Source organism: Anomaloglossus baeobatrachus, chromosome 2 (assembly GCF_048569485.1).
Source record: "Anomaloglossus baeobatrachus isolate aAnoBae1 chromosome 2, aAnoBae1.hap1, whole genome shotgun sequence".
NCBI lineage: Eukaryota > Metazoa > Chordata > Amphibia > Anura > Aromobatidae > Anomaloglossus > Anomaloglossus baeobatrachus.
The window spans coordinates 603,086,623-603,110,604 of NC_134354.1; positions in this window are offsets into that span (position 1 = coordinate 603,086,623).

The window sequence follows — 23,982 nt, forward strand, 5'->3', positions numbered from 1 at the left end:
AGATCAATCACTGTTATCGTAAACCTTGCACATTGAAAACATCACTCATCACCACCTGGCAATCCACTTAGTAAATCGCACCCTATACAGCCGCCCGATTGGCTATAAAGACACAGTCTCATTATGATAAAACAATGTCATAATTAGCTTACCGCATAAAGACAAAAGTACTTACAATAATAAATGAAGTGCCTGGCCATGCGTCCCACCACCCCTGACGTACGTTTCACCACTCGCTTTATCAAAGGGGGCATGGGTGCGTGTGTACAGCTCTCTCAGACATCGATAGCATCAACGGATGAAGGCAACATCATGTCTCCGCTTGCACTTTCCTCACAAACCTGCATTTTTCCAGGGACACCCTACTCAACACCATCTACACACAGCAGCCAGATCTCTGTCCCTCAGACGTGGTCAAATAAAAGGCCATTTCCTGCGAACCATGACAAAGCTAAGAGGTTGACTCTATCCCTCTGTAAGCTCTTGGCTACCAAAATGCTGCCTTTCCGCCTAGTGGACACACAGGATTTTAAAGATCTTATGTCTGTCGCTGTGCCCCAGTACCAGATGCCTAGTCGCCACTACTTCTCTAAGAAAGGTGTGCCCGCGCTACACCAGCATGTCGCACACAAAATCACCGCTTCCTTGAGAAACTCTGTGTGTGAACAGGTGCATTTCACCACCGATACTTGGACCAATAAGCATGGACAGGGACGTTATATGTCGCTGACTGGGCACTGGGTAACTATGGTGATAGATGGTGAAGGGTCTGCTGCACAAGTCTTGCCGTCCCCACGACTTGTGTGTCAATCCTCTGTCTGTCCAAGTTACGCCACTGCTTCTGCCTCCTCCACCTCATCTGGGTCCTCCACCTCCGCCCCAAGCCTGCCTGGTCAGGCCACCAGTGTTCTCACTGCGCAGAAAGAATCACGCACGCCTCATTACTATGCTGGCAGCAGAGCGCAACGGCATCAGGCGGTCTTTAGCTTTACATGTCTTGGGAATAGGAGTCACACAGCTGAGGAGTTGTGGTCAGCTCTGCGGTCCGAGTTTAATAAATGGTTGTCTCCACTCAACCTGCAGCCTGGTAAGGCCGTGTGCGACAATGCTGCAAACCTGGGTGCGGCCCTTCGCCTGGGCAAGGTGACACATGTGCCTTGTATGGCTCACGTGTTGAACCTTGTTGTCCAGCAATTCTTAACACACTATCCCGGCCTAGATGGCCTTCTGACCAGGGCACGAAAACTGTCTGCTAACTTCCGCCATTCAACCGCCGCAGCTGAGCGACTTGCATCGCACCAGAAGTCTTTCGGCCTGCCGGTTAATCGCCTGAAATGTGATGTGGCGACACGCTGGAATTCGACTCTCCACATGTTACAGCGACTGTGGCAGCACCGCCGAGCCCTGGTGCAATACGTCATGACGTATAGCCTGGGCCAACGAGATGCAGAGGTGGGGCAGATCACCCTGATGGAGTGGTCTCAGATCAAGGACCTATGCACCCTTCTGCACAGTTTCGACATGGCGACGAATATGTTTAGCGCTGACAATGCCATTATCAGCATGACAATTCTAGTCATTTACATGCTGGAGCACACGATAAACACTATTCGGAGTCAGGGGGTGGGACAACAGGAAGGGGAGGAACTACAGGAGGATTCATATGCACAAGGGACAACAATATCACCAAGGTCCAGACGTTCATCATCACCAACGCAGCAGGCATGGGACCATGGGGGACAGGGATCAACAAGGGCACATAGTAGCAGGCGAAATGTTGAAGAAGGTGCAGGAGAACATGAAGAAATGGAGGAAGAACTGTCCATGGACATGGATTTCTCAGCAGATGAGGGAGACCTTGGTCAAATTTCAGTTGAAAGAGGTTGGGGGGAGATGTCAGTGGAAGAAAGAACGGGTAGCACCTCTATGCCACAAACACAGCGTGGACTTGGTCCGCATGGCTGCGCAAGACACATGAGTGCCTTCTTGTTGCACTACCTCCAACATGACCCTCGTATTGTCAAAATTAGAAGTGATGATGACTACTGGATTGCCACACTATTAGATCCCCGGTACAAGTCCAAATTTTGTGACATAATTCCAGCCATAGAAAGGGACGCACGTATGCAGGAGTATCAGCTGAAGCTGTTACTCGATCTTAGCTCGGCTTTTCCACCAAACAACCGTGCAGGTGCAGGGAGTGATTTTCCCAGTTGTAACTTGACAAACATGGGACAGTCTCGTCATCTTTAACAGTCTACCCGTACCAGTAGGACTGTAACTGGTGCTGGTAACAGCAATTTTATGGAATCTTTTCATAATTTTTTTAGACCCTCCTTTGCAAGGCCACCAGAGACAACAAGTCTGACACATAGTCAACGGCTGGAGAGGATGATACAGGAGAATCTCCAAATGAACATCGATGCCATGACTTTGCAAATGGAGCCTTGCTCATTTGGGCTTCAAATCTAGAAAAATGGCCAGAGCTCTCCAGTTACGCCTTGGAGATTTTGTCGTGTCCAGCTGCCAGCGTTGTCTCTGAGCGTGTCTTCAGTGCTGCTGGGTGTGTGCTGACAGATAAGCGCACGCGTCTGTCCAGTGACATTGTGGACAGACTAACGTTCATCAAAATGAACAAGTCATGGATCCACAAGGAATTTACTACCCCTGTGTCATCCTGGGGAGAGTAAATGCTTGTGGATTTGGAATGTGCTTGATGCAAATTTAGCTGTAAAGTGTACAACTAGGGCACAAGTGCTGCCACTGAATGGGTGGGTGTGTGTGGGGCACAATTTTTGGAAAAAAGGGAGACTCCGCTTGGAGTAACCCTTGCTTACATTGTTTTTAAAAGAAGCCAAGATGAACAGAGCTGGGATCAGGAAAGACTTTGCTACCTACCCCGGTGTCATCCTGGGGACAGTTAAGTATGGCGTATTTTTGAATGTGCTTGATGCAAATCTAGCTGTGAAGTGTACAACTAGGGCACAAGTGCTGCCAATGAATGGATGGGTGTGTGTGGGGCACAATTTTTGGAAAAAAGGGAGACTCCGCTTAGAGTAAACCTTGCTTGCTGTGTTTTTTAAAAGGAGCCAAGATGAACAGAGCTGGGATCAGGAAAGACTTTGCTACCTCCCCCGGTGTCATCCTGGGGACGGTTAAGTATGGCGTATTTCTGAATGTGCTTGATGCAAATCTAGCTGGGAAGTGTACAACTAGGGCACAAGTGCTGCCACTGAATGGGTGATTGTGTGTGGGGCACAATTTTTGGAAAAAAGGGAGACTCCGCTTGGAGTAACCCTTGCTTACATTGTTTTTAAAAGAAGCCAAGATGAACAGAGCTGGGATCAGGAAAGACTTTGCTACCTACCCCTGTGTCATCCTGGGGACGGATAAGAATAGCGTATTTTTGAATGTGCTTGCTGCAAATCTAGCTGTGAAGTGTACAACTAGGGCACAAGTGCTGCCACTGAATGGGTGGGTGTGTGTGGGGCACAATTTTTGGAAAAAAGGGAGACTACGCTTGGAGTAACCCTTGCTTACATTGTTTTTAAAAGAAGCCAAGATGAACAGAGCTGGGATCAGGAAAGACTTTGCTACCTACCCCGGTGTCATCCTGGGGACGGTTAAGTATGGCGTATTTTTGAATGTGCTTGATGCAAATCTAGCTGTGAAGTGTACAACTAGGGCACAAGTGCTGCCACTGGATGGGTGGGTGTGTGTGGGGCACAATTTTTGGAAAAAAGGGAGACTCCGCTTGGAGTAAACCTTGCTTGCTGTGTTTTTTAAAAGGAGCCAAGATGAACAGAGCTGGGATCAGGAAAGACTTTGTTACCTACCCCGGTGTCATCCTGGGGACGGTTAAGTATGGCGTATTTTTGATTGTGCTTGATGCAAATCTAGCTGGGAAGTGAACAACTAGGGCACAAGTGCTGCCACTGAATGGGTGGGTGTGTGTGGGGCACAATTTTTGGAAAAAAGGGAGACTCCGCTTGGAGTAACCCTTGCTTACATTGTTTTTAAAAGAAGCCAAGATGAACAGAGCTGGGATCAGGAAAGACTTTGCTACCTACCCCAGTGTCATCCTGGGGACGGTTAAGCATAGCGTATTTTTGAATGTGCTTGATACAAATCTAGCTGTGAAGTGTACAACTAGGGCACAAGTGCTGCCACTGAATGGGTGGGTGTGTATGGGGCACAATTTTTGGAAAAAAGGGAGACTCCGCTTGGAGTAACCCTTGCTTACATTGTTTTTAAAAGAAGCCAAGATGAACAGAGCTGGGATCAGGAAAGACTTTGCTACCTACCCCGGTGTCATCCTGGGGACAGTTAAGAATAGCGTATTTTTGCATGTGCTTGATGCAAATCTAGCTGTGAAGTGTACAACTAGGGCACAAGTGCTGCCACTGAATGGGTGGGTGTGTGTGGGGCACAATTTTTGGAAAAAAGGGAGACTCCGCTTGGAGTAACCCTTGCTTACATTGTTTTTAAAAGAAGCCAAGATGAACAGAGCTGCGATCAGGAAAGACTTTGCTACCTACCCCGGTGTCATCCTGGGGACGGTTAAGAATAGCGTATTTTTGCATGTGCTTGATGCAAATCTAGCTGTGAAGTGTACAACTAGGGCACAAGTGCTGCCACTGAATGGGTGGGTGTGTGTGGGGCACAATTTTTGGAAAAAAGGGAGACTACGCTTGGAGTAACCCTTGCTTACATTGTTTTTAAAAGAAGCCAAGATGAACAGAGCTGGGATCAGGAAAGACTTTGCTACCTACCCCGGTGTCATCCTGGGGACGGTTAAGTATGGCGTATTTTTGAATGTGCTTGATGCAAATCTAGCTGTGAAGTGTACAACTAGGGCACAAGTGCTGCCACTGGATGGGTGGGTGTGTGTGGGGCACAATTTTTGGAAAAAAGGGAGACTCCGCTTGGAGTAAACCTTGCTTGCTGTGTTTTTTAAAAGGAGCCAAGATGAACAGAGCTGGGATCAGGAAAGACTTTGTTACCTACCCCGGTGTCATCCTGGGGACGGTTAAGTATGGCGTATTTTTGATTGTGCTTGATGCAAATCTAGCTGGGAAGTGAACAACTAGGGCACAAGTGCTGCCACTGAATGGGTGGGTGTGTGTGGGGCACAATTTTTGGAAAAAAGGGAGACTCCGCTTGGAGTAACCCTTGCTTACATTGTTTTTAAAAGAAGCCAAGATGAACAGAGCTGGGATCAGGAAAGACTTTGCTACCTACCCCAGTGTCATCCTGGGGACGGTTAAGCATAGCGTATTTTTGAATGTGCTTGATAGAGATGAGCGAACCGGTCCCGGTTCGGCTCGAGGCGGTTCGCCGAACGGGGGGTCTGGCTCGAGTTCGGCTCGTCGAACGTTCGACGAACCGAACTCGAGCCCATAGGAAACAATGGCAGGCAATCACAAACACAGTAAAACACCTAGAAAACACCCTCAAAGGTGTCCAAAAGGTGACAAACAACTCACAACACAACACAAACACATGGGAAAGTGACAAGGACATGTACTCATGCGAAAACAAAACAGCTGGACAAGGAAAAAGAGGAGGACACACAGATATAGGCATGGCACGCCCTTCTAAAGTCATGTAAAACACCGCAAGGTGACTCCAAGCGGAGTCTCCCTTTTTTCCAAAAATTGGGCCCCACACACCCACCCCTTCAGTGGCAGCAGTTGTGCCCCAGTTGTACACTTCACAGCTAGATTTGCATCAAGCACATTCAAAAATACGCCATTCTTATCCGTCCCCAGGATGACACCGGGGTAGGTAGCAAAGTCTTTCCTGATCCCAGCTCTGTTCATCTTGGCTTCTTTTAAAAACACAGCAAGCAAGGGTTACTCCAAGCGGAGTCTCCCTTTTTTCCAAAAATTGGGCCCCACACACACCCACCCCTTCAGTGGCAGCACTTGGGCCCCAGTTGTACACTTCACAGCTAGATTTGCATCAAGCACATTCAAAAATACGCTATTCTTAACCGTCCCCAGGATGACACCGGGGTAGGTAGCAAAGTCTTTCCTGATCCCAGCTCTGTTCATCTTGGCTTCTTTTAAAAACACAGCAAGCAAGGGTTACTCCAAGCGGAGTCTCCCTTTTTTCCAAAAATTGGGCCACACAGACACCCACCCCATCAGTGGCAGCACTTGGGCCCTAGTTGCAAACAGGATGTTTTGATTTGCATCAAGCACATTCAAAAATACGCTATTCTTAGCCGTCCACAGGATGACACCGGGGTAGGTAGCAAAGTCTTTCCTGATCCCAGCTCTGTTCATCTTGGCTTCTTTTAAAAACACAGCAAGCAAGGGTTACTCCAAGCGGAGTCTCCCTTTTTTCCAAAAATTGGGCCACACAGACACCCACCCCATCAGTGGCAGCACTTGGGCCCTAGTTGCAAACAGGATGTTTTGATTTGCATCAAGCACATTCAAAAATACGCTATTCTTAGCCGTCCCCAGGATGACACTGGGGTAGGTAGCAAAGTCTTTGCTGACCCATGACTTGTTCATCTTGGCTTCTTTTAAAAACAATGTAAGCAAGGGTTACTCCAAGCGGAGTCTCCCTTTTTTCCAAAAATTGGGCCACACAGACACCCACCCCATCAGTGGCAGCACTTGGGCCCTAGTTGCAAACAGGATGTTTTGATTTGCATCAAGCACATTCAAAAATACGCTATTCTTAGCCGTCCCCAGGATGACACCGGGGTAGGTAGCAAAGTCTTTGCTGACCCATGACTTGTTCATCTTGGCTTCTTTTAAAAACAATGTAAGCAAGGGTTACTCCAAGCGGAGTCTCCCTTTTTTCCAAAAATTGGGCCACACAGACACCCACCCCATCAGTGGCAGCACTTGGGCCCTAGTTGCAAACAGGATGTTTTGATTTGCATCAAGCACATTCAAAAATACGCTATTCTTAGCCGTCCACAGGATGACACCGGGGTAGGTAGCAAAGTCTTTCCTGATCCCAGCTCTGTTCATCTTGGCTTCTTTTAAAAACACAGCAAGCAAGGGTTACTCCAAGCGGAGTCTCCCTTTTTTCCAAAAATTGGGCCACACAGACACCCACCCCATCAGTGGCAGCACTTGGGCCCTAGTTGCAAACAGGATGTTTTGATTTGCATCAAGCACATTCAAAAATACGCTATTCTTAGCCGTCCCCAGGATGACACTGGGGTAGGTAGCAAAGTCTTTGCTGACCCATGACTTGTTCATCTTGGCTTCTTTTAAAAACAATGTAAGCAAGGGTTACTCCAAGCGGAGTCTCCCTTTTTTCCAAAAATTGGGCCACACAGACACCCACCCCATCAGTGGCAGCACTTGGGCCCTAGTTGCAAACAGGATGTTTTGATTTGCATCAAGCACATTCAAAAATACGCTATTCTTAGCCGTCCACAGGATGACACCGGGGTAGGTAGCAAAGTCTTTCCTGATCCCAGCTCTGTTCATCTTGGCTTCTTTTAAAAACACAGCAAGCAAGGGTTACTCCAAGCGGAGTCTCCCTTTTTTCCAAAAATTGGGCCACACAGACACCCACCCCATCAGTGGCAGCACTTGGGCCCTAGTTGCAAACAGGATGTTTTGATTTGCATCAAGCACATTCAAAAATACGCTATTCTTAGCCGTCCACAGGATGACACCGGGGTAGGTAGCAAAGTCTTTCCTGATCCCAGCTCTGTTCATCTTGGCTTCTTTTAAAAACACAGCAAGCAAGGGTTACTCCAAGCGGAGTCTCCCTTTTTTCCAAAAATTGGGCCACACAGACACCCACCCCATCAGTGGCAGCACTTGGGCCCTAGTTGCAAACAGGATGTTTTGATTTGCATCAAGCACATTCAAAAATACGCTATTCTTAGCCGTCCCCAGGATGACACCGGGGTAGGTAGCAAAGTCTTTGCTGACCCATGACTTGTTCATCTTGGCTTCTTTTAAAAACAATGTAAGCAAGGGTTACTCCAAGCGGAGTCTCCCTTTTTTCCAAAAATTGGGCCACACAGACACCCACCCCATCAGTGGCAGCACTTGGGCCCTAGTTGCAAACAGGATGTTTTGATTTGCATCAAGCACATTCAAAAATACGCTATTCTTAGCCGTCCACAGGATGACACCGGGGTAGGTAGCAAAGTCTTTCCTGATCCCAGCTCTGTTCATCTTGGCTTCTTTTAAAAACACAGCAAGCAAGGGTTACTCCAAGCGGAGTCTCCCTTTTTTCCAAAAATTGGGCCACACAGACACCCACCCCATCAGTGGCAGCACTTGGGCCCTAGTTGCAAACAGGATGTTTTGATTTGCATCAAGCACATTCAAAAATACGCTATTCTTAGCCGTCCCCAGGATGACACCGGGGTAGGTAGCAAAGTCTTTGCTGACCCATGACTTGTTCATCTTGGCTTCTTTTAAAAACAATGTAAGCAAGGGTTACTCCAAGCGGAGTCTCCCTTTTTTCCAAAAATTGGGCCACACAGACACCCACCCCATCAGTGGCAGCACTTGGGCCCTAGTTGCAAACAGGATGTTTTGATTTGCATCAAGCACATTCAAAAATACGCTATTCTTAGCCGTCCCCAGGATGACACCGGGGTAGGTAGCAAAGTCTTTCCTGATCCCAGCTCTGTTCATCTTGGCTTCTTTTAAAAACACAGCAAGCAAGGGTTACTCCAAGCGGAGTCTCCCTTTTTTCCAAAAATTGGGCCACACAGACACCCACCCCATCAGTGGCAGCACTTGGGCCCTAGTTGCAAACAGGATGTTTTGATTTGCATCAAGCACATTCCAAATCCACAAGCATTTACTCTCCCCAGGATGACACAGGGGTAGTAAATTCCTTCTGGATCCATGACTTGTTCATTTTGATGAACGTCAGTCTGTCCACATTGTCACTGGACAGACGCGTGCGCTTATCTGTCAGCACACACCCAGCAGCACTGAATACACGTTCAGAGACAACGCTGGCAGCTGGACACGACAAAATCTCCAAGGCGTAAGTTGCGAGCTCTGGCCATTTTTGTAGGTTTGAAGCCCAAAAGGAGCAAGGCTCCAGTTGCACAGTCATGGCATCGATGTTCATTTGGAGATACTCCTGTATCATCCTCTCCAGCCGTTGACTATGTGTCAGACTTGTTGTCTCTGGTGGCCTTGCAAAAGAGGGTCTAAAAAAATTATGAAAAGATTCCATAAAATTGCTGTTACCGGCACCAGAAAAGGTCCTACTGGTACGGGTAGACTGTTGAAGATGACGAGACCGTCCCATGTTTGTCAAGTTACAACTGGGAGATTCACTCCCTGCACCTGCACGGTTGTTTGGTGGAAAAGCCGAGCTAAGATCTAGTAACAGCTTCTGCTGATACTCCTGCATACGTGCGTCCCTTTCTATGGCTGGAATTATGTCACAAAATTTGGACTTGTACCGGGGATCTAATAGTGTGGCAATCCAGTAGTCATCATCACTTCTAATTTTGACAATACGACTGTCATGTTGGAGGTAGTGCAACAAAAAGGCACTCATGTGTCTTGCGCAGCCATGCGGACCAAGTCCATGCTGTGTTTGTGGCATAGAGGTGCTACCCGTTCTTTCTTCCTCTGACATCTGACCCCAACCTCTTTCAACTGAAATTTGACCAAGGTCTTCCTCATCCGCTGAGTCTTCCATGTCCATGGACAGTTCGTCCTCCATTTCTTCATGTTCTCCTGCACCTTGCTCAACATTTCGCCTGCTACTATGCGCCCTTGTCGATCCCTGTCCCCCATGGTCCCATGCCTGCTGCGTTGGTGATGATGAACGTCTGGACCTTCGTGATGTTGTTGTCCCTTGCGCATATGAATCCTCCTGTAGTTCCTCCCCTTCATGTTGTCCCACCCCCTGACTCCGAATAGTGTTTAGCGTGTGCTCCAGCATGTAAATGACTGGAATCGTCATGCTGATAATGGCATTGTCAGAGCTAAACATATTCGTCGCCATGTCGAAACTGTGCAGAAGGGTGCATAGGTCCTTGATCTGAGACCACTCCATCAGGGTGATCTGCCCCACCTCTGCATCTCGTTGGCCCAGGCTATACGTCATGACGTATTGCACCAGGGCTCTGCGGTGCTGCCACAGTCGCTGTAACATGTGGAGAGTTGAATTCCAGCGTGTCGCCACATCGCATTTCAGGCGATGAACCGGCAGGCCGAAAGACTTCTGGAGCGATGCAAGTCGCTCTGCTGCGGCGCTTGAACGGCGGAAGTGAGCTGACAGTTTTCGTGCCCTGTTCAGAAGGCCATCTAGGCCGGGATAGTGTGTTAAAAATTGCTGCACGACAAGGTTCAACACGTGAGCCATACAAGGTACGTGTGTCACCTTGCCCAGGCGAAGTGCCGCACCCAGGTTTGCAGCATTGTCGCACACGGCCTTACCAGGCTGCAGTTTGAGTGGAGACAACCATTTATTAAACTCGGACCGCAAAGCTGACCACAACTCCTCAGCTGTGTGACTCTTATTACCAAGACATGTCAAGCTAAAGACCGCCTGATGCCGTTGCGCTCTGCTGCCAGCATAGTAATGAGGGGTGCGTGATTCCTTCTGCGCAGTGAGAACGCTGGTGGCCTGACCAGGCAGGCTTGGGGCGGAGGTGGAGGACCCAGATGAGGTGGAGGATGCAGAAGCAGTGGCGGAACTTGGACAGACAGAGGATTGACACACAAGTCGTGGGGACGGCAAGACTTGTGCAGCAGACCCTTCACCATCTATCACCATAGTTACCCAGTGCCCAGTCAGCGACATGTAACGTCCCTGTCCATGCTTACTGGTCCAAGTATCGGTGGTGAAATGCACCCGTTCACACACAGAGTTTCTCAAGGAAGCGGTGATGTTGTGTGCGACATGCTGGTGTAGCGCGGGCACACCTTTCTTAGAGAAGTAGTGGCGACTAGGCATCTGGTACTGGGGCACAGCGACAGACATAAGGTCTCTAAAATCCTGTGTGTCCACTAGGCGGAAAGGCAGCATTTCGGTAGCCAACAGCTTACAGAGGGATAGAGTCAACCTCTTAGCTTTGTCATGGGTCGGAGGAAGTGGCCTTTTATTTGACCACATCTGAGGGACAGAGATCTGGCTGCTGTGTGTAGACGGTGTTGAGTAGGGTGTCCCTGGAAAAATGCAGGTTTGTGAGGAAAGTGCAGGCGGAGACATGATGTTGCCTTCATCCAACGTTGGTGCTATCGATGTCTGAGAGAGCTGTACACACTCACTTGTTTCCCCTTCCAAACCAACTGACGACCTTACAAGCAAACTGCCTGTTGCGGTTACAGTGGTGGAAGTTTTGCGTGGAAAAACAGGTGTGGCAGCTGTCCCCACAGTCCTAGAAGATGAAGAGCGCGCGGATGCAGTGGAAGGGGCGGGCGGTGGATGGTTCGCTCCGCTAGGCCGCATTGCAGCACGGTGAGCTTCCCACCGGGACTTATGATATTTATTCATGTGACGATTCATGGAAGAAGTTGTCAAACTGCTGAGCTTTTGACCTCTACTAAGAGAATCATGACAAATGTTACATATCACATGAGTTGGGCGATCTTTTTCGATGTGAAAAAAGGACCAGGCTAGGCAAGGCTTAGAGGCCATGCGACCTGTTGATCCACCCCGAATAATGCTCATAGGCAGAGTGGTGGCTGAGGATGCAGTTGTAGACGTGCTACCAGTGCTCCGACTCTGTCCAGGAAGGCGCAAGGTAACTTCGTCGTCGGTTGCATCCTCCTCCACCGCCTCTGTTGACCTCCTCGAGTGCCTGACTGGGGGTTGACAGTAGGTGGGATCTAGAACGTCATCATCAATTGTTGTGTTTGCACTCCCCTCCCCCTCAGACCGAGCCTCTTCTTGCCCTGACGGAATATTTAAGTTGTCATCCCAATCGGGTATCTGCGTCTCATCTTCATCAGTATGTTCCTCATTGTCTATAACCACAGGTGTTACAGTTTGTGACAAAGGGTCAACATTATGCTCAGAAACTTGGTCCTCACGGCCTGAATCTGAGTCACAAAGGTTCTGGGCATCACTGCAGACCATTTCCTGTTCTGTACTCACTGTAGCTTGGGAGCAGACCTCTGATTCCCAGGCTATAGTGTGACTGAACAGCTCTGCAGACTCAGCCATCTCAGTTCCACCATACTGTGCAGGGCTGATGGAGACTTCAGAGCTGGGAGAAATCAAGTGTGATTGGGATGACAACTCAGAGGACTGGTGTTTTTTGGATGCGGTACTTGAAGTGGCTGAGAGGGCACTTGTTGGACCACTTGAGATCCATTCAAGCATTTTCCTTTTTTGCCCATCATCTACCTTTCTTCCTGTTGTTCGTGTCCGTAAAAAAGGGAGCACATCGGATTGTCCACGGTAAGTAGTAGACATCTTACTTTTGCTGGTAGATGGTCTATCTTCAGCAGATGATAATGGAGCTTTGCCACCTTCCCCACGGACAAAACCTTTTTTGCCTTTTCCACCACGCGTCTTCCCCTTTCCACCAGCATCTGTCATTTTGCCACTCATGTTGATTGCGACAAGATTGTGGACTGAAAATGTGGTAGTAAAAATTGAGAGGTGGTGAAGATTGCAGTGGTGGTCTAGCTTTATTAACAGCAGAATAATAAAGAATAAATATCCCTGACAATGCAACTTAGTTATAATTAGTTGGAGTGTGCAACGCAGGCAGACGTGCTGCAAATGTCTTTGCACTAGTGGGACTATAGCAAAGTCCAATAGCCACGTATAGGATGCCACTAGGTACACTGAGTGTTTGCTAGTATAATGGCTTGGTTAGAATGAGTTGTAGTGTGCAACGCAGGCAGACGCGCTCTGCAAATGTCTTTGCACTAGTGGGACTATAGCAAAGTCCAATAGCCACGTATAGGATGCCACTAGGTACACTGAGTGTTTGCTAGTATAATGGCTTGGTTAGAATGAGTTGTAGTGTGCAACGCAGGCAGACGCGCTCTGCAAATGTCTTTGCACTAGTGGGACTATAGCAAAGTCCAATAGCCACGTATAGGATGCCACTAGGTACACTGAGTGTTTGCTAGTATAATGGCTTGGTTAGAATGAGTTGTAGTGTGCAACGCAGGCAGACGCGCTCTGCAAATGTCTTTGCACTAGTGGGACTATAGCAAAGTCCAATAGCCACGTATAGGATGCCACTAGGTACACTGAGTGTTTGCTAGTATAATGGCTTGGTTAGAATGAGTTGTAGTGTGCAACGCAGGCAGACGCGCTCTGCAAATGTCTTTGCACTAGTGGGACTATAGCAAAGTCCAATAGCCACGTATAGGATGCCACTAGGTACACTGAGTGTTTGCTAGTATAATGGCTTGGTTAGAATGAGTTGTAGTGTGCAACGCAGGCAGACGCGCTCTGCAAATGTCTTTGCACTAGTGGGACTATAGCAAAGTCCAATAGCCACGTATAGGATGCCACTAGGTACACTGAGTGTTTGCTAGTATAATGGCTTGGTTAGAATGAGTTGTAGTGTGCAACGCAGGCAGACGCGCTCTGCAAATGTCTTTGCACTAGTGGGACTATAGCAAAGTCCAATAGCCACGTATAGGATGCCACTAGGTACACTGAGTGTTTGCTAGTATAATGGCTTGGTTAGAATGAGTTGTAGTGTGCAACGCAGGCAGACGCGCTCTGCAAATGTCTTTGCACTAGTGGGACTATAGCAAAGTCCAATAGCCACGTATAGGATGCCACTAGGTACACTGAGTGTTTGCTAGTATAATGGCTTGGTTAGAATGAGTTGTAGTGTGCAACGCAGGCAGACGCGCTCTGCAAATGTCTTTGCACTAGTGGGACTATAGCAAAGTCCAATAGCCACGTATAGGATGCCACTAGGTACACTGAGTGTTTGCTAGTATAATGGCTTGGTTAGAATGAGTTGTAGTGTGCAATGCAGGCAGACGCGCTCTGCAAATGTCTTTGCACTAGTGGGACTATAGCAAAGTCCAATAGCCACGTATAGGATGCCACTAGGTACACTGAGTGTTTGCTAGTATAATGGCTTAGTTATCAGTTGGAGTGTGCAGAGGACAAGAGGGTACAGTGGCAGGATTGTGGTGCTCTGGGTAGAGGAATGGAAGACTGCCTTTCTATTCCCTCCTAATGGTGAAATGCAGGTAGGAAATCCCTGACCTGGGCTACACAGACGCTGTTGCTGTTTGCAGGACCTGTCACCTATGGCTCTCTGACCCTGCCGGTTGGAGCCCTTAAAAGGACTGCTATAAAGTGCTCTCCCTAAGCTGTCTAACGCTGTGTATGCAGCGCATACAGCTGTATCGGCTATAGGACTCAGGAAGACGGAGCTGCGACAGTGATGTCTGACACCAAAGACGCAGAAGGCAGATAATGGCGTCCGTGAAGAAAATGTCCGGTTTTATAATGCAGGGACATGTGACATGCAGATCCTATCACACATGCCGTTGCTTCTCTGGCTCAAAGTCCACTTAGCTGTGTGTGTGTCTGGGATTGGCTGACATGCTGGCCCGCCCCACAAGACGCGCGCGCTTAGGGAAGGAAGACAAGAAAAAAAAAAAAAAAAAATGGCGATCGCCATTATAGAAACAGCAGTGATCTGAAGGCGCTGTTCACGCACACTATACACTGAAATGTGATAATAGTTTGATTCACAGAGTGACTTACACTATTACAGCAGAAACCAAGCTATGATTTAGCTGTTTTTTGGCTGCTAGAACCGTTCTCGAACGTTTCTAGAACTACCGAGCTTTTGCAAAAAGCTCGAGTTCTAGTTCGATCTAGAACATGCCCCAAAATCACTCGAGCCGCGAACTGGAGAACCACGAACCACGAACCGCGCTCAACTCTAGTGCTTGATACAAATCTAGCTGTGAAGTGTACAACTAGGGCACAAGTGCTGCCACTGAATGGGTGGGTGTGTATGGGGCACAATTTTTGGAAAAAAGGGAGACTCCGCTTGGAGTAACCCTTGCTTACATTGTTTTTAAAAGAAGCCAAGATGAACAGAGCTGGGATCAGGAAAGACTTTGCTACCTACCCCGGTGTCATCCTGGGGACAGTTAAGAATAGCGTATTTTTGCATGTGTTTGATGCAAATCTAGCTGTGAAGTGTACAACTAGGGCACAAGTGCTGCCACTGAATGGGTGGGTGTGTGTGGGGCACAATTTTTGGAAAAAAGGGAGACTCCGCTTGGAGTAACCCTTGCTTACATTGTTTTTAAAAGAAGCCAAGATGAACAGAGCTGCGATCAGGAAAGACTTTGCTACCTACCCCGGTGTCATCCTGGGGACGGTTAAGAATAGCGTATTTTTGCATGTGCTTGATGCAAATCTAGCTGTGAAGTGTACAACTAGGGCACAAGTGCTGCCACTGAATGGGTGGGTGTGTGTGGGGCACAATTTTTGGAAAATAGGGAGACTCCGTTCGGAGTAAACCTTGCTTGCTGTGTTTTTTAAAAGGAGCCAAGATGAACAGAGCTGGGATCAGGAAAGACTTTGCTACCTACCCCGGTGTCATCCTGGGGACGGTTAAGTATGGCGTATTTTTGATTGTGCTTGATGCAAATCTAGCTGGGAAGTTAACAACTAGGGCACAAGTGCTGCCACTGAATGGGTGGGTGTGTGTGGGGCACAATTTTTGGAAAAAAGGGAGACTCCGCTTGGAGTAACCCTTGCTTACATTGTTTTTAAAAGAAGCCAAGATGAACAGAGCTGGGATCAGGAAAGACTTTGCTACCTACCCCGGTGTCATCCTGGGGACAGTTAAGAATAGCGTATTTTTGCATGTGTTTGATGCAAATCTAGCTGTGAAGTGTACAACTAGGGCACAAGTGCTGCCACTGAATGGGTGGGTGTGTGTGGGGCACAATTTTTGGAAAAAAGGGAGACTCCGCTTGGAGTAACCCTTGCTTACATTGTTTTTAAAAGAAGCCAAGATGAACAGAGCTGCGATCAGGAAAGACTTTGCTACCTACCCCGGTGTCATCCTGGGGACGGTTAAGAATAGCGTATTTTTGCATGTGCTTGATGCAAATCTAGCTGTGAAGTGTACAACTAGGGCACAAGTGCTGCCACTGAATAAGTGGGTGTGTGTGGGGCACAATTTTTGGAAAATAGGGAGACTCCGCTTGGAGAAACCCTTGCTTACATTGTTTTTAAAAGAAGCCAAGATGAACAGAGCTGGGATCAGGAAAGACTTTGCTACCTACCCCTGTGTCATCCTGGGGACGGATAAGAATAGCGTATTTTTGAATGTGCTTGCTGCAAATCTAGCTGTGAAGTGTACAACTAGGGCACAAGTGCTGCCACTGAATGGGTGGGTGTGTGTGGGGCACAATTTTTGGAAAAAAGGGAGACTACGCTTGGAGTAACCCTTGCTTACATTGTTTTTAAAAGAAGCCAAGATGAACAGAGCTGGGATCAGGAAAGACTTTGCTACCTACCCCGGTGTCATCCTGGGGACGGTTAAGTATGGCGTATTTTTGAATGTGCCTGATGCAAATCTAGCTGTGAAGTGTACAACTAGGGCACAAGTGCTGCCACTGGATGGGTGGGTGTGTGTGGGGCACAATTTTTGGAAAAAAGGGAGACTCCGCTTGGAGTAAACCTTGCTTGCTGTGTTTTTTAAAAGGAGCCAAGATGAACAGAGCTGGGATCAGGAAAGACTTTGTTACCTACCCCGGTGTCATCCTGGGGACGGTTAAGTATGGCGTATTTTTGATTGTGCTTGATGCAAATCTAGCTGGGAAGTGAACAACTAGGGCACAAGTGCTGCCACTGAATGGGTGGGTGTGTGTGGGGCACAATTTTTGGAAAAAAGGGAGACTCCGCTTGGAGTAACCCTTGCTTACATTGTTTTTAAAAGAAGCCAAGATGAACAGAGCTGGGATCAGGAAAGACTTTGCTACCTACCCCAGTGTCATCCTGGGGACGGTTAAGCATAGCGTATTTTTGAATGTGCTTGATACAAATCTAGCTGTGAAGTGTACAACTAGGGCACAAGTGCTGCCACTGAATGGGTGGGTGTGTATGGGGCACAATTTTTGGAAAAAAGGGAGACTCCGCTTGGAGTAACCCTTGCTTACATTGTTTTTAAAAGAAGCCAAGATGAACAGAGCTGGGATCAGGAAAGACTTTGCTACCTACCCCGGTGTCATCCTGGGGACAGTTAAGAATAGCGTATTTTTGCATGTGCTTGATGCAAATCTAGCTGTGAAGTGTACAACTAGGGCACAAGTGCTGCCACTGAATGGGTGGGTGTGTGTGGGGCACAATTTTTGGAAAAAAGGGAGACTCCGCTTGGAGTAACCCTTGCTTACATTGTTTTTAAAAGAAGCCAAGATGAACAGAGCTGCGATCAGGAAAGACTTTGCTACCTACCCCGGTGTCATCCTGGGGACGGTTAAGAATAGCGTATTTTTGCATGTGCTTGATGCAAATCTAGCTGTGAAGTGTACAACTAGGGCACAAGTGCTGCCACTGAATGGGTGGGTGTGTGTGGGGCACAATTTTTGGAAAATAGGGAGACTCCGTTCGGAGTAAACCTTGCTTGCTGTGTTTTTTAAAAGGAGCCAAGATGAACAGAGCTGGGATCAGGAAAGACTTTGCTACCTACCCCGGTGTCATCCTAGGGACGGTTAAGTATGGCGTATTTTTGATTGTGCTTGATGCAAATCTAGCTGGGAAGTGAACAACTAGGGCACAAGTGCTGCCACTGAATGGGTGGGTGTGTGTGGGGCACAATTTTTGGAAAAAAGGGAGACTCCGCTTGGAGTAACCCTTGCTTACATTGTTTTTAAAAGAAGCCAAGATGAACAGAGCTGGGATCAGGAAAGACTTTGCTACCTACCCCAGTGTCATCCTGGGGACGGTTAAGCATAGCGTATTTTTGAATGTGCTTGATACAAATCTAGCTGTGAAGTGTACAACTAGGGCACAAGTGCTGCCACTGAATGGGTGGGTGTGTATGGGGCACAATTTTTGGAAAAAAGGGAGACTCCGCTTGGAGTAACCCTTGCTTACATTGTTTTTAAAAGAAGCCAAGATGAACAGAGCTGGGATCAGGAAAGACTTTGCTACCTACCCCGGTGTCATCCTGGGGACAGTTAAGAATAGCGTATTTTTGCATGTGCTTGATGCAAATCTAGCTGTGAAGTGTACAACTAGGGCACAAGTGCTGCCACTGAATGGGTGGGTGTGTGTGGGGCACAATTTTTGGAAAAAAGGGAGACTCCGCTTGGAGTAACCCTTGCTTACATTGTTTTTAAAAGAAGCCAAGATGAACAGAGCTGCGATCAGGAAAGACTTTGCTACCTACCCCGGTGTCATCCTGAGGACGGTTAAGAATAGCGTATTTTTGCATGTGCTTGATGCAAATCTAGCTGTGAAGTGTACAACTAGGGCACAAGTGCTGCCACTGAATGGGTGGGTGTGTGTGGGGCACAATTTTTGGAAAATAGGGAGACTCCGCTTGGAGAAACCCTTGCTTACATTGTTTTTAAAAGAAGCCAAGATGAACAGAGCTGGGATCAGGAAAGACTTTGCTACCTACCCCTGTGTCATCCTGGGGACGGATAAGAATAGCGTATTTTTGAATGTGCTTGCTGCAAATCTAGCTGTGAAGTGTACAACTAGGGCACAAGTGCTGCCACTGAATGGGTGGGTGTGTGTGGGGCACAATTTTTGGAAAAAAGGGAGACTACGCTTGGAGTAACCCTTGCTTACATTGTTTTTAAAAGAAGCCAAGATGAACAGAGCTGGGATCAGGAAAGACTTTGCTACCTACCCCGGTGTCATCCTGGGGACGGTTAAGTATGGCGTATTTTTGAATGTGCTTGATGCAAATCTAGCTGTGAAGTGTACAACTAGGGCACAAGTGCTGCCACTGGATGGGTGGGTGTGTGTGGGGCACAATTTTTGGAAAAAAGGGAGACTCCGCTTGGAGTAAACCTTGCTTGCTGTGTTTTTTAAAAGGAGCCAAGATGAACAGAGCTGGGATCAGGAAAGACTTTGTTACCTACCCCGGTGTCATCCTGGGGACGGTTAAGTATGGCGTATTTTTGATTGTGCTTGATGCAAATCTAGCTGGGAAGTGAACAACTAGGGCACAAGTGCTGCCACTGAATGGGTGGGTGTGTGTGGGGCACAATTTTTGGAAAAAAGGGAGACTCCGCTTGGAGTAACCCTTGCTTACATTGTTTTTAAAAGAAGCCAAGATGAACAGAGCTGGGATCAGGAAAGACTTTGCTACCTACCCCAGTGTCATCCTGGGGACGGTTAAGCATAGCGTATTTTTGAATGTGCTTGATACAAATCTAGCTGTGAAGTGTACAACTAGGGCACAAGTGCTGCCACTGAATGGGTGGGTGTGTATGGGGCACAATTTTTGGAAAAAAGGGAGACTCCGCTTGGAGTAACCCTTGCTTACATTGTTTTTAAAAGAAGCCAAGATGAACAGAGCTGGGATCAGGAAAGACTTTGCTACCTACCCCGGTGTCATCCTGGGGACAGTTAAGAATAGCGTATTTTTGCATGTGCTTGATGCAAATCTAGCTGTGAAGTGTACAACTAGGGCACAAGTGCTGCCACTGAATGGGTGGGTGTGTGTGGGGCACAATTTTTGGAAAAAAGGGAGACTCCGCTTGGAGTAACCCTTCCTTACATTGTTTTTAAAAGAAGCCAAGATGAACAGAGCTGCGATCAGGAAAGACTTTGCTACCTACCCCGGTGTCATCCTGGGGACGGTTAAGAATAGCGTATTTTTGCATGTGCTTGATGCAAATCTAGCTGTGAAGTGTACAACTAGGGCACAAGTGCTGCCACTGAATGGGTGGGTGTGTGTGGGGCACAATTTTTGGAAAATAGGGAGACTCCGTTCGGAGTAAACCTTGCTTGCTGTGTTTTTTAAAAGGAGCCAAGATGAACAGAGCTGGGATCAGGAAAGACTTTGCTACCTACCCCGGTGTCATCCTGGGGACGGTTAAGTATGGCGTATTTTTGATTGTGCTTGATGCAAATCTAGCTGGGAAGTGAACAACTATGGCACAAGTGCTGCCACTGAATGGGTGGGTGTGTGTGGGGCACAATTTTTGGAAAAAAGGGAGACTCCGCTTGGAGTAACCCTTGCTTACATTGTTTTTAAAAGAAGCCAAGATGAACAGAGCTGGGATCAGGAAAGACTTTGCTACCTACCCCAGTGTCATCCTGGGGACGGTTAAGCATAGCGTATTTTTGAATGTGCTTGATACAAATCTAGCTGTGAAGTGTACAACTAGGGCACAAGTGCTGCCACTGAATGGGTGGGTGTGTATGGGGCACAATTTTTGGAAAAAAGGGAGACTCCGCTTGGAGTAACCCTTGCTTACATTGTTTTTAAAAGAAGCCAAGATGAACAGAGCTGGGATCAGGAAAGACTTTGCTACCTACCCCGGTGTCATCCTGGGGACAGTTAAGAATAGCGTATTTTTGCATGTGCTTGATGCAAATCTAGCTGTGAAGTGTACAACTAGGGCACAAGTGCTGCCACTGAATGGGTGGGTGTGTGTGGGGCACAATTTTTGGAAAAAAGGGAGACTCCGCTTGGAGTAACCCTTGCTTACATTGTTTTTAAAAGAAGCCAAGATGAACAGAGCTGCGATCAGGAAAGACTTTGCTACCTACCCCGGTGTCATCCTGGGGACGGTTAAGAATAGCGTATTTTTGCATGTGCTTGATGCAAATCTAGCTGTGAAGTGTACAACTAGGGCACAAGTGCTGCCACTGAATGGGTGGGTGTGTGTGGGGCACAATTTTTGGAAAATAGGGAGACTCCGCTTGGAGAAACCCTTGCTTACATTGTTTTTAAAAGAAGCCAAGATGAACAGAGCTGGGATCAGGAAAGACTTTGCTACCTACCCCGGTGTCATCCTGGGGACGGTTAAGTATGGCGTATTTTTGAATGTGCTTGATGCAAATCTAGCTGTGAAGTGTACAACTAGGGCACAAGTGCTGCCACTGAATGGGTGGGTGTGTGTGGGGCACAATTTTTGGAAAAAAGGGAGACTCCGCTTGGAGTACCCCTTGCTTACATTGTTTTTAAAAGAAGCCAAGATGAACAGAGCTGCGATCAGGAAAGACTTTGCTACCTACCCCGGTGTCATCCTGGGGACGGTTAAGAATAGCGTATTTTTGCATGTGCTTGATGCAAATCTAGCTGTGAAGTGTACAACTAGGGCACAAGTGCTGCCACTGAATGGGTGGGTGTGTGTGGGGCACAATTTTTGGAAAATAGGGAGACTCCGTTCGGAGTAAACCTTGCTTGCTGTGTTTTTTAAAAGGAGCCAAGATGAACAGAGCTGGGATCAGGAAAGACTTTGCTACCTACCCCAGTGTCATCCTGGGGACGGTTAAGTATGGCGTATTTTTGATTGTGCTTGATGCAAATCTAGCTGGGAAGTGAACAACTAGGGCACAAGTGCTGCCACTGAATGGGTGGGTGTGTGTGGGGCACAATTTTTGGAAAAAAGGGAGACTCCGCTTGGAGTAACCCTTGCTTACATTGTTTTTAAAAGAAGCCAAGATGAACAGAGCTGGGATCAGGAAAGACTTTGCTACCTACCCCAGTGTCATCCTGGGGACGGTTAAGCATAGCGTATTTTTGAATGTGCTTGATACAAATCTAGCTGTGAAGTGTACAACTAGGGCACAAGTGCTGCCACTGAATGGGTGGGTGTGTATGGGGCACAATTTTTGGAAAAAAGGGAGACTCCGCTTGGAGTAACCCTTGCTTACATTGTTTTTAAAAGAAGCCAAGATGAACAGAGCTGCGATCAGGAAAGACTTTGCTACCTACCCCGGTGTCATCCTGGGGACGGTTAAGAATAACGTATTTTTGCATGTGCTTGATGCAAATCTAGCTGTGAAGTGTACAACTAGGGCACAAGTGCTGCCACTGAATGGGTGGGTGTGTGTGGGGCACAATTTTTGGAAAATAGGGAGACTCCGCTTGGAGAAACCCTTGCTTACATTGTTTTTAAAAGAAGCCAAGATGAACAGAGCTGGGATCAGAAAAGACTTTGCTACCTACCCCGGTGTCATCCTGGGGACGGTTAAGTATGGCGTATTTTTGAATGTGCTTGATGCAACTCTAGCTGTGAAGTGTACAACTAGGGCACAAGTGCTGCCACTGAATGGGTGGGTGTGTGTGGGGCACAATTTTTGGAAAAAAGGGAGACTCCGCTTGGAGTAAACCTTGCTTGCTGTGCTTTTTAAAAGGAGCCAAGATGAACAGAGCTGGGATCAGGAAAGACTTTACTACCTACCCCGGTGTCATCCTGGGGACGATTAAGTATGGCGTATTTTTGTATGTGCTTGATGCAAATCTAGCTGTGAAGTGTACAACTAGGGCACAAGTGCTGCCACTGAATGGGTGGGTGTGTGTGGGGCACAATTTTTGGAAAAAAGGGAGACTCCGCTTGGAGTATCCCTTGCTTACATTGTTTTTAAAAGAAGCCAAGATGAACAGAGCTGGGATCAGGAAAGACTTTGCTACCTACCCCGGTGTCATCCTGGGGACGGTTAAGTATGGCGTATTTTTGAATGTGCTTGATGAAAATCTCGCTGTGAAGTGTACAACTAGGGCACAAGTGCTGCCACTGAATGGGTGGGTGTGTGTGGGGCACAATTTTTGGAAAAAATGGAGACTCCGCTTGGAGTAACCCTTGCTTACATTGTTTTTAAAAGAAGCCAAGATGAACAAGTCATGGTTCAGGAAAGACTTTGCTACCTACCCCGGTGCCATCCTGGGGACGGTTAAGTATGGCGTATTTTTGAATGTGCTTGATGCAAATCTAGCTGTGAAGTGTACATCTAGGGCACAAGTGCTGCCACTGAATGGGTGGGTGTGTGTGGGGCACAATTTTTGGAAAAAAAGGGAGACTCCGCTTGGAGTAACCCTTGCTTACATTGTTTTTAAAAGAAGCCAAGATGAACAGAGCTGGGATCAGGAAATACTTTGCTATCTACCCCGGTGTCATCCTGGGGACGGTTAAGTATGGCCTATTTTTGAATGTGCTTGATGCAAATCTAGCTGTGAAGTGTAAAACTAGGGCACAAGTGCTGCCACTGAATGGGTGGGTGTGTGTGGGGCACAATTTTTGGAAAAAAGGGAGACTCCGCTTGGAGTAACCCTTGCTTACATTGTTTTTAAAAGAAGCCAAGATGAACAAGTCATGGTTCAGGAAAGACTTTGCTACCTACCCCGGTGTCATCCTGGGGACGGTTAAGAATAGCGTATTTTTAATGTGCTTGATGCAAATCTAGCTGTGAAGTGTACAACTGGGGCACAAGTGCTGCCACTGAAGGGGTGTCTGTGTGGCCCAATTTTTGGAAAAAAGGGAGACTCCGCTTGGAGTCACCTTGCAGTGTTTTACATGATTTTAGAAGGGCATGCCATGCCTATATCTGTGTCTCGTCCTCTTTTTCCTTGTCCAGTTCTTTTGTTTTCGCATGAGTAGATGTCCTTGTCACTTTCCCATGTGTTTGTGTTGTGTTGTGAGTTGTTTGTCACCTTTTGGACACCTTTGAGGGTGTTTTCTAGGTGTTTTTATGTGTTTGTGATTACCTGCCATTGTTTCCTATGCAGTTCGAGTTCGGTTCGTCGAACGTTCGACGAACCGAACTCAAACGGGAGCTCCGTTTGGCGAACCGACCTCGAGCCGAACCGCGACCGGTTCGCTCATCTCTACTGCACAGGTCAGTGGAGGCTAGACCACTACCAGCCTTACCATGCTCAGGTACGTGTCATCTAAACACCTGACTGATTTGCCCATGAGCTGTAACTCACCATTACATATATTGGAAAGGCTTTGTGAGCAGCAAAAGGCCATAGTTGAATATCAGCTCCTACATGCAAAGTCAGTATTCTGATTATCCTTCACACAGAAGAATGTGTGAGTGTTTATGGATGTCTAACATCTGTGCTGTTCTCCCAAACTTTGAGGA